Genomic DNA, 11,834 nt, shown 5'->3' with positions numbered 1-11,834 from the left:
GGGGGTTGAAGGGGGGCTGGGGTAGGTAGTAGACTGAGTTGGAGAATAAAGGAGTAACAGAGTAGAGTGGTGAATGGCTTCAAGGTTGAGACTAGAGGAGAGAGGGGATGGATGGATGGATGGAGGGAGGCAGAGAAAAATTAACCCTTACATTTTGTTGCCACACAGTTAATAATTGGGTTCCTATCCTAAATCATTGCTGAAAAAAATCTTCAGTTCCCTACATACCTCAAAGTATCTCAAGAGAATGGTTGAGACTCTGACTAAAAAAGGAATGTAGAACAGTTTGATAAGCTCATGCTGTCTTATACTTCCACTTTTTTTTTTTTTGATTGAGGTAAGCATCTGACTGACAGCTCCTTTCAAATACTTACTTAGGATCTACTCTGTGGAAAGCACCAAAATACTACACCATCTCATTCTAGTTTTAATTCTAACTGAGTTGATTGTCAAACAATGGCTAAGAAGGTATTAACTGATAATTAAGTTGGCTGCTGAAAAGGTTTGAGGACTTACTTCTCTCTATGATATTTGGGAGGCTTGGAGATACAGTGTATCAATGAGGTTATTCAGATTATTTAAACGTGACCAGCTATATAGTCATTTGTGAAATGTTTAGCATTGTGCCAGGCACTGTACTCGTTGATGGGTACATAATTATTCAAATAGAATAACATAGCCATGGCCTTCAGGAAATGATACTGTGTCAGAGGAGAGAGAAGACTGCTGGGAGTACTGTGATGGGGAGCATTGGCTGCTAATGTTTTTGCAGGAGGATTTGAGCTGGGGACCCAATCCAAATTTAGCTGAATGGAATTAAGGCAAACTTCCTGGAGGTGCAACACATGCAAACCTTGAATATGAATGTGATTAAAAAGACATGAGGGGCCCTCCCTGGTGGCGCAGTGGGTTAAAGCACAGCACTGAGAATTTAAAGGCCACTTCCGCATGAGTTCGATTCCCGCCTGCCCCGGAGGTGACCACATGGCGTGGCAGACCTCTCCTGACCCGCCTGCTGCTCCCCTCAGCAGTGTACTTCGTCGATCTGCCTGTTCTGCTCCCCACACTGTCTCTGGTGAAGCCTCTCACCATCCCTGAGCCTCTGACCTGCACCCCAGCTCTGTGTGCACAAATAAATCCTTAAAAAAAAAAAAGGGAAAAAAAAAAAAAAGACATGAGGAGGCCCTCCCTGGTGGTGCAGCAGGTTAAAGCACTGCACTAAGAAGCTTAAGCCACTTTCACATGAGTTCAATCCCCGCCTGCCCCAGGAGATCCACATGGCGCGGCAGACCTCTCCTGACCTGCCCGCTGCTCCCCTCAGCAGTGTATTTCGTCGATCTGCCTGTTCTGCTCCCCACTCTGTCCCTGGTGAATCCTCTCACCCTCCGCATCTCCGGCCTGTACCCCAGTTCTGTATGAATAAATAAATAAATCTTTTTTAAAAAAAAAGACATGAGGAAGAGAGCCAGGCACAGATTTTAGAAAATCTGATACATCTGAGGAATGAAAGCATGGCACCATGGTGGCTTGATAGAAAGGAGGACAATAGAGAAAGGAGCTAAAGATAAAATTGGTGGATTTAGCAGGAACCACATCAAACAGGACCTTTAAGGCTGCATTCTGGTGTTTGTCTTTTCTTAGCTGTGCTACAAGGATTGTTTAGATGATTTTCACTGGAGAAATTCTGTAATGAGAGAGAGAGCTTTTAAAATTATATTTTGGCTGCAGTAAAGAGAAATGATCAGAAGAGGAGCACTGCAGAGACTGTAATAAGTAAGGAGGCTGTAGTACTGACTCCAAAAGGAAATGCTGGGGAAAGGCTTGAACTGGGGTCTTGCCTGTACAGTTGGAGAGAAGTGGGTGGGAAGTTCATGAATTTGAGAAATATTTTGGAAGTGAATAAAGGGTTGATGTTTGGTTGTGGGGAGATGGAGGAAGGGAGAACTTGAAGAGCATCACCTGGTGTCTGGCTGTAGCATCTGGCTGCCTGGAGGAATCATCCATGTCCTGTAAGTTGGGAACATTTAAGGAAGGGAAAGGCTTTGACTGGAGGAAGGGAAGATAAAGAGGTCTAATCTGGGTGTTGGGGGATTGTGGACCATTCAAGTTGATAGGTCTAGATAATTAGACATTTATTCCTCAAGTCCAAAACTAATACTTGGTGTAGATTTATGGAAAAGGAAGGAGTCATCTGATGACTGATGCCATATGAATGGATGAAATCCCTTAAGTTGTATGTGTGAATGAAGATGGACCATATCAAAGCCTAGCATAAAATGCTGAAGAGTTCAGCATGGGAGCATTGGACAGAAGAGGAAAAACATCTAGGTGACTAAAAAGGAGCAGTATGGCAGAAAACCACAATGCTACATATATCATACGGCAAAGGAGCAAGTTGTCTGGGAGTGGGGGGAGGAGAGTATAGAGTTTTGGATGCTAAGAACATTCATGTTTTTCTGAGAGTTCAAGTAAATGCTGACGAGATTTAAATAAATGAGCAATTCACAGGCCATTGGTAAACTTGGTGGGGGTGGTTTTAGGAATAAACTCTATTCCACTGAGAGAAAGTGGAAGAGTAGTAGGTGAGTTAATAAGCACATCTAGAGGAATTTTAATTATAGAATTTTAATTATAGGAGATAGCTGAGGTATAGTTTAAGGGTGGTGATAGGAGTAATATGGAAGGCAGCATGCATGTATGAATAATACCATTTGAAGCAGATGTTTAATCTCAACACTAGGACCCATTTTAACATCTTCCATCGAAATATTCTTTTCCTTTTTTAAGTTTCCTATGTTAAACCCTTCTTAGTTGCTTTTTAGTATTAAAGCAGGTAGAACTTACGTGCTTTCGGGTTTGTTTTTTTTAACTTGGTAGTGATTTATCTTTTTTTTTTTTTTAAAGAAGTTTCCTTTCAAATGTGTAGACAGAATCAATTTTTCTCAGTTTATGAATTCCAGTTTAATTTGGAGGATTAATCTGCGATTCAGTATCCCATTTTTCAAGATTAGAAATATGAAAGTAAACAACCACTTTTTAACTTATGTATGACAGAGTATTTTGGCATACAAATCTTATGGAGATAGTTATTCTATGGTATCATTTTATTGATTATTCTAAGCCTTTAAGCTTTTCAATTAAGACTACCTTTCTTTTTGAGAAGATGCTGATTACATTTCTTCAGCTACTTCCAAATTTATCCTTAAATTAAAGGGCAGCACAATAATGATATAATCCAAAACTCCACTCTGGCTTATTAGAACTTTGTTTGGCTTGGTTTCAAGACTCATACTTCCCAGTTTTTTTCCCAATAGATAGAAGAAACTGGGAGACTTTTATTCTGTTGCCAGACACTTTCCAGGTGTTGACAATTGATTTCACATATAAATTTCAATCAAGATCGATTCTGTTTTGTTTCTATATTGCACATAGAAAAATAATCATAAAAATGATATGTGATCCCATGTTTAGAATTTACATTTCATCATTTAAAAATAAGTAGTGGGTTAAATGAATGGTCTACCTGACAGTAGAGTTTAAAATTCGATTTTGACCTTTGGAATTGTCTACTTGCACGGGCAACCTACCAGTTAGTAATGTGATATCACATCTTCACACTTTAGGAATTTTACAGAAATTATCTCAAACATCTAACAATTATCTAAATAGTGGGGGGTATATTTTATTATTTCCAAATTTTACAGAATAAAAAGCTGAGGCTTAGAGAGTTGAAGTATTTTGTCTATGCTTCCCAGGTATTTTAGAATGGTATATGTACATTTCTGGAATGCCTGATACTTTTTTTTTTAAGATTTATTTATTTATGCATACAGAACTGGGGTACAGACCTGAGATGCATGGGCAGTGAGAGAACTCACCAGAGACAGAGTGGGGAGCAGAACATGCAGATAAACGAAGAGAGCAGTGGGCCAGACAGGAGAAGTCTGCTGAGCCATCTGGATCACCTCCGGGTCTGGGATCGAACTAGCACTAAGGCGCCTGCAGCTCGCTTGCAGTGCTGCCTCCTAATCCATTGTGCCACCAGGGAGGGCCTGCCTGATACCTTTAATAGTAGTATATGTGTATAATATATGTGTGTGTGTACATATGCACACATAAAATTAGCATATTATATATTATACTATATATTATATCACAGTGATAATTTATTAATATTTGAAGGAGTTTATTCACTGGTTGGTTTCACTTAGTGGTCTTTAATAGCAGAGATAATTTCTATTTTATTCACACCTCCAACCAGATTCCAGAATAGTGTCTGCTGAATAAAAGAAGGCAACAATATTTAATGAATAAATGATTTGGAAAGTCTTCTGCAAATCAATGATTCTTAGAGTGTGGTCCCTGAATAAGTAATATTAGTGTCACTTTAGAACTTGTTAGAAAAGCAAATTACATGCTCCTTCTCAGACCTACTGAATCAGAAATTCCATAGCAATAATCTGTGTTTAACAGCTCTCTAGGTGATTTTGATCATGTTACAGTTTGAAATCACCATTATTAAGGAATGTGGCCATTATGATTAAACTTGAATTTGATACACTGAAATCTAACAACATGGAGAACAGATCTGTGAATGCTGAAAAAGTATCAGATTTCATTTAAAAGATGTTAACTCCTCTCTAGTTTCCTGACTGAAAAGCCTACTTCCATATTAATTTCTATTCTCTCTCTAATTATGTTGATTTACTACCACCCCACCCCCGCCCGCCCTCCTTGAGTCTTCTTGGCTTAAGGGGTTGGCAGCTAGGTGGTCAGAAAGGCTATCAATTATTCTGATAGAGTTTGTAATATCAAGAGAAGATTAGCTGTAATACTTTTTTGCTGATCCAAAATTCTACTTAGGTTATTTGGGCAACATACTAGTTACAGTAGGAAAATATGTGACAAAGAGTATATTAACTCTTCAACAGTACTGAGTGTGATTGGCCTAATGGTTAGAACTTGGTGCTAATGAAATCTGGACTGTAAGCCTCAGTTCCTCTGTGGACCAATTAACTCCCTGCTGTCACCAGTACCCCAGAATTCAACACTCTGTGGACCTGGCTGCAACTCCCTCGGTAATTAAAAGGATCAGGTGAGGCAGAAAAGATTCATGGTTTACTGCAAGTCCATTACTCATTCTAGAAAATGCCCCCAAAGGTCTACATGATGTTTTGAAGCATTTTATTTCTATATTGACATTACAGACACATGCTTCTATTCCCAGTAGTTCTCATGTCACATATTGCTACTTGAATAAAAATGGCACTTTAGGGCCTTAAAAAATGGCCTTTCCTTCTGAAGCACCCAGGAGAGTAAGCAAGAGAATAGATCTTCTATTTAGAACTTCAGGATGTGCAAGATGTTGGACTATAACAATCACAGAAGACATTGTTTCTGTCTGTGAATCCCTACTGGGTTTTCTGATAGGGCTCTTCTTTCACAACTGTGACCACATATGCACACTGCAGATCCTGTGTTTCCCAGACTTTGGAAACTGGCCCTGTCCTTGTGTAAGATGAATTTAAGAAGCACTAATTCTACTATTATCTAATTGCCATGTATTGGATTTGACTTTGTGGCACTATTCTTTTTGCTGGCCTTCCCATTTCTAAACCTCCATCTAAATTTTATGCTAATTCTTTCAACATAACTTGTATTTTCACTTCTTTCACTTGAGTTCTTCTGTCAAGAATGTGCCTGTTCCCACTATAATCAGCTTTACTCTGTTTAATCTGCAGTTCATTCATGCACTCAACAACTCTACTGGTGTTTATGCAAGGCACAGTGCTGAAAACTGGGCCTTCACTGTGATCTTGACAACTCAACTTTTATAGTCCTTTCCCGACATCCTTGAGCCTGGGGTCCTGTTCCTGACCTACATCACTGTATCTCTACGTTCATTTCAGTTACTGTTGCAGATCCGTCTGCCTGGATCATCAGTAGCATGTCCACTTAGCTCCATGTTCCAGTACCTGTTGAAACACCTTTATTCCTTCTTGAAGGACTTCACACATAGCAGTCTGGCTTGGCCCAGCACAAGCTAGTTCTCTCCCTGAGTTCCCTATTTCTGACTTCCAATGATTGCTGCTTGCAGCTGAGTCTATTTTTGTTGTTGCTGCTCTCAATCTCTACTTCTTTCTCAAAACATCTATCTGAGAGAAGAGCATGGGCTTTTCCCATTCCTATAACCATATCTTGTTTTGAGTCATAAACTCAACAAATAATGGAGTCATAATTTTGTGCCAGATCCAGATATGGGGAGAGACATAGGGATACAATATAGACTCCAATCTCTGTAAATAGTCATCAGTATAGCATTTCCTCAGATGTGAGGGTTAGGAGATCTCAGTTAAGCTACTTAAAAGTTGGGGGGGGGGGCGGTAGAGCTCCCTGGTGGCACAGTGGGTTAAAGCACAGCACTGAGAAGATTAAGCCACTTCCGCATGAGTTCAATCCCCACCTGCCCCAGAGGTGACCACATGGCACCACATGGCGAGCCAGACCTCTCCTGACCCGCCCGCTGCTCCCCTCAGCAGTGTACTTCGTTGATCTGCCTGTTCTGCTCCCCACTCTGTTTCTGGTGAATCTTCTCACCCTCCACATCTCTGGCCTGTACCCCAGTTCTGTATGAATAAATAAATCTTTTAAAAAAAAAGTTTAAGGGGGGAAATAAAGTTATTAGAGTGACTAAATGCAAAACAAACCCTTTTGCATTTTTTACTGTCTCTAAAGTAGAAACACTCAAGACAATCTGCAAAATAAGTAATACCATTGACATTTTTCACATCTTAAATGATTAATAATGGTTATAGTACAATTGCTTTCACTTACTATTTTTTGCTCACTAGAACTTTCTCAGTGTCTTCTCTTCTGCCATTTCAATGAAATGCCCATAACTTTGTTTTACCTTACTGAAGATGATAAGCATGTGAAAGGAGTTTTCCCTTGTATCTGGTTCTCCACCCAAATATACGTTGCGTTTCTAACTTCATGATTTGGAATTGTTGACTCCTCATCCACATTCCCAGAGATACCTCCCCAAAGCACATGCCATCAGGCCCTTCTTACATAAAAATCACTTGCCTTCTTCCTTGCAGCTGTGGGAATGCCATTTTAAGGTCCTGGCTTATGTCTCCTTTGATTCCCTTATTTCCTAAAGCCGCAAGGCAAAAACTTCTGTTATTGCCATGCCATCTGCTTTCCTTTCCCTTTTTTATTCCCAATACTCAATTTTTTTTCTAATTATCCCCAATAGAATGGATTCATAATTCTTATATATTGGAACTAAAATTCTCATGGTTGGGAAAATATGCAAAGCTAAATTTACATACAGTAAAATCCCTGGTTTGCTAAATTTGAAATAGGGGTAATTTACTAATGGGGACATTAGCTCATTAAGACAAAGATATTTTGCATTTGCACAGTGAAAAATGTATTAACAAGATCTAAGTAAGTGTATAGAAGGATTAAAGGATAAGAAATAACTCATTCTGCTTGGGAACATTGGGCAGAGTTGCTGGGGAAGGGAACATTGACTCTGCATCTTAGAGGAATTCACCAGGCAGAAAGGAGAGGAAAATCCTTCTGAGAGAGACAGTACATGTGCAGAGCAGGTAACATTTATCATTACTTGTAGTTCAAAATTTAATGTTATAGGTAAGTCTCCCACTAGAATAGTGCTTTTTTTCAGGATGATTTTGCCCCCAAAAGACTTGGATACTTTTGACTGTTACAACTGGAGAGGGACAATGTGCTATTGGCATCTAGAGCACAGACAGGAGGGATACTACAACTTACAAGACAGATCCCATGACATATAATTACCCACTCAGTTGTCAATATTGCCACTGCTGCAAGTCCCCTGAGGGTTGGGATCTAGCCTGTCTTATTCACTACTGCATCAATAGTACTTAACATGTTTTGAAGCAGTGCTGGTATTTATTGAACATTTGTTGAATGAGTAGAGATATGAAGGAGAAGAGAAAATGTTTGGGGAAGAGGAATATATATATATGTCCTGAGTTACAAGTTAGGGTATAATTGTCAGTAGAAAAAATAAGGTTATTGAAAGAAAAAAGTATGAAGAACAACTTGTGTCATATTAAGGAGTCTTCCTTTAAAATATAGTCCATGTAGAATCACTGGAGGTCTTTAAGCAGGATAATGATACCATCTGATTTATATTTTAGTAATATAACTAAGTAACAATTGAAAGCAAACAGTGCCCAAAACCCGGGCATTACTTAGAAAGGCACTGTCATAATGCAGATGAGGGATTATGAAAGCCTACTTTAAGTCTGAGGCAGTGAAAATAGAGAGGAATGGATGGTTTTGAGTGAGTTTAGGATATAGAATTGATAGAACTTGGAGATCACTTAGATTTGGAAAATGGAAAAGAATTAAGAGGAATTATTTTTGCTTTGGTCAGCTAAGTAGATATTGATGTTATATATTTGGAATGAAGGAGAGTGGAGGAGAAATAGGGTGTGTGTGTGTGTGTATGTGACTTCGTCTTACAGTATCATTAAGGCATTAACTTAAGTCACTATACTTAACAAACTTTTAACCAGTAGCCCATTGCAAGATAAATCATTTCAGTCATTAAGAAGCTGACCTATTCGTAGCAGCACTATTCACAATAATAAGCAGGTAGAAACACCCAGAATTTCCATCAATGGATGCATAGATAACCAAATTTGGTATATCCATACAATGGAACTGGATTCAAATATAGAAAGAAATGAATATGATAAGAGCCATTTACAACAAGCTCATAGCTAATATCATTTTTAATAATGAAAGAAAAGACTGAAAGCCTTTCCCCTAAGATCTGGTACAAAGATGTTCACGCTTACCACCACTATTCAATATAGTATTTGAAGATCTAGTTAGAGCAATTAGGCAAGAGGAAAATAAAGGAATTAATATTGGGAAAGAAGAAGTGACGCTATCATTATTTGCAGATGACATGATCATATACATAGAGAACCCTAAAGACTATGTGGAAAAATTAATTGTAGCAATTAATCAGTTTAACAAAATGACAAGGAATAAAATCAACACACATAAATCAATTTCCTTCTCACATACAAACAATAAGCTAGAAAAGCAAAAAATGATACCATTTACTATTATACAAAAAACCCACCTAGGAATAAACCTAACAAAGGAGGCAAAGACTGCTAAAACTATAACACACTGTCAAAAGAAAGAGAAGAAGACACAAAGAAATAGAAAAATATTCCCTGCTCTTGGGTTGGAAGAATCAACACTGTGAAAATGGCCATCCAACCCAAAGCAATATATAGATTCAATGTAATCTCAATAAAAAAATCAGTGGCATTTCTCAAAGAACTGGAGCAAATACTACTAAAATTCTGGTGGAATCACAAAAGATCCCAAATAGCAAAAGCAATCTAGACAAAGATGAGCTAGAATGGAGATATCAATTTCTGGACTTCAAACTATACTTTAAAGCCATTATAAGTAAAATAGTATGGTAGTGAAACAGAAACAGACCAATGGAACAAACTTAAGAACCCAGAAAGAAATATACCTACACCTATATGGACAGTTAAGTTATGACAAAGGAGCCAAAAATATACACTGCAACAAGGATAGCCTCTAAAATAAACGGTGTTTGGAAAACTGGATGCAAAAGAATGAAACTAGGCCATGATCTCATTCCATACACAAAAGTCAATTCAAAGACTTGAATTTATAACCTGGAAACACAAACTACATGAAGGAAACATAGGCAAAAGATTTCATGGCATAAACTCTAGTAATACCTTTAGAAATTCAGCCCTAGGAGCAAGGAAAACAAAAGAGAACATAAATAGCTGGACTACATCAAAACGAAAAGCTCCGTAAAGTGAAAGCAACCATAACTAAAATGAAAGGAACCTGTGCTCACTTCAGCAGCACCTATGCTAAAATGAAAAGATACCCAACTGCACCGGAAAAATACCTGCACACCACACATCTGACAAAGGATTAATATAAAGATCTACAAAACACTCATAAAACAAAGTACTCATAAAATTCTACAAAAATCAAGCAAATAGCCCAATTAAAAAATGGGCAAAAGATCTAAACAGATTCTTCCCCAAAGAAGACATTCAAACAGTCAACAGGCACTGGAACAAATGTCCACAATCACTTACTATTATCAAAATGCAAATTAAGACCAGAATGCAATACCATCTAACACCTGTGAAACTGACCCATATGGTAAAGTCCAGAAACAACAGGAGCTGTTGAGGATGTGGAGAAAAGGGAACACTCACTGTTGGTGGGTATGCAAATTAGTCTAGCCCTTAAGGAAAATAGTACGAACAGTCTCAAACCATTAAAAATGGATCTGCCGCTTTTCCGCCCGTTCCCCCCTCACCTCCCTCCCCACCTGCGCCGCTCCAGCTGCACCACGGTCGCTCCGAGCTCCAGGCTCCTGCTAAGCTGCTCCTGCTAAGCTAGCGCTGCCGTGGTCTCCCTGGCGCCGCCATCATGATTATCTACCGGGACCACATCAGACATGATGAGATGTTCTCCGACTTCTACAAGATCCGGGAGGTCGCGGAAGGACTGTGCCTGGAGGTGGAGGGGAAGATGGTCAGTAGGACAGAGGGTAACATTGATGACTCTCTCATTGGTGGAAATGCCTCCGCTGAAGGCCCCGAAGGCGAAGGTACAGAAAGCACAGTAATCACTGGTGTTGACATTGTCATGGACCATCACTTGCAGGAAATCAGCTTCACAAAAGAAGCTTACAAGAAGTACATCGAAGATTATATGAAATCAATTAAAGGCAAACTTGAAGCACAGAGTCCAGAAAGAGTAAAACTTTTTATGACGGGAGCTGCAGAACAAATCAAGCACATCCTTGCTAATTTCAAAAACTACCAGTTCTTTATTGGTGAAAACATGAATACAGATGGTATGGTTGCTCTGCTGGACTACTGTGAGAATAGTGTGACACCATATATGATTTTCTTTATGGATGGTTTAGAAATGGAAAAATGTTAACAAATTTGGCAATTACTTGGATCTATCACCTGTCATCATAACTGGCTGCTGCTTTTCATTCACACAACACCAGGACAGACAAACGGGACTGATGTCATCTTGAGCTCTTCATTTATTTTGACCTTGATTTATTTCGAGTGGAGGCATTGCTTTTAAGAAAAACATGTCTTGTAGGTTGTCTAAAAATAAAATACATTTAAACTCAAAAAAAAAAAAAAAAGGATCTGCCATTTGACCCAGTAATTCCACTCCTCGGCACCAACCCCCCAAATTTCAAAAACACTAATTCAAACTTGTAATTCCCGTATTTATAACACTGCTGTTTACTATCACTAAATTATGGAAAGAACCAAAGTGGATCAAGAATAGGAGGTATGTATACATACACATTGCATATAACTCAGCATTCAAAAAAGATAAACTAATGCCATTTGTGGCAACATGAATGGAGATTAGAGGGATAGATAATGCTATGTAAAGTAAGTCAGAAGGAGAAAGGTAAGTACCAGATGGTGCCACTAGTAGGTGGAATATAAAGTCAATAAACTAATAGAGAAAGACAAACTTAAAACACTAACACTTGATAGCGCACTACAGAACTGAAATACCACAGGAGGGGGTGGGTGGGGCAAAGGTAAGAACAAAGAGGGAAGGAAGCATAATAGTCTATGGTGGTATAATCTGAGTGAGTTGGTGATGGGTATACAATGCTGGTAATACTTGATGGGTTATCCAGATATTCTTTCAATTAAAAATAAATAAATAGAACAGAGTGAACACTTACTATCTATTTTTTTCTCAGAATC

General features: G+C 38.7%; 1 pseudogene across 1 annotated transcript; it reads left to right on the top strand.

Annotated features, from left to right (window-relative positions):
* The first annotated feature begins 10,509 nt into the window (after positions 1–10,509).
* LOC101626224 lies at positions 10,510–11,227 on the top strand (annotated as a pseudogene). Its single transcript, XR_001145069.1, has one exon. The product of XR_001145069.1 is annotated as a translationally-controlled tumor protein pseudogene (transcript).
* Positions 11,228–11,834: the final 607 nt, after the last annotated feature.

The sequence above is a fragment of the Condylura cristata genome, unplaced genomic scaffold (genome assembly GCF_000260355.1).
Source record: "Condylura cristata isolate star-nosed mole 26May11 unplaced genomic scaffold, ConCri1.0 scaffold00005, whole genome shotgun sequence".
NCBI classification, from domain to species: domain Eukaryota; kingdom Metazoa; phylum Chordata; class Mammalia; order Eulipotyphla; family Talpidae; genus Condylura; species Condylura cristata.
Note: the sequence above shows the minus strand (reverse complement) of the source record. Positions and strands in the feature narration are given on the sequence as shown.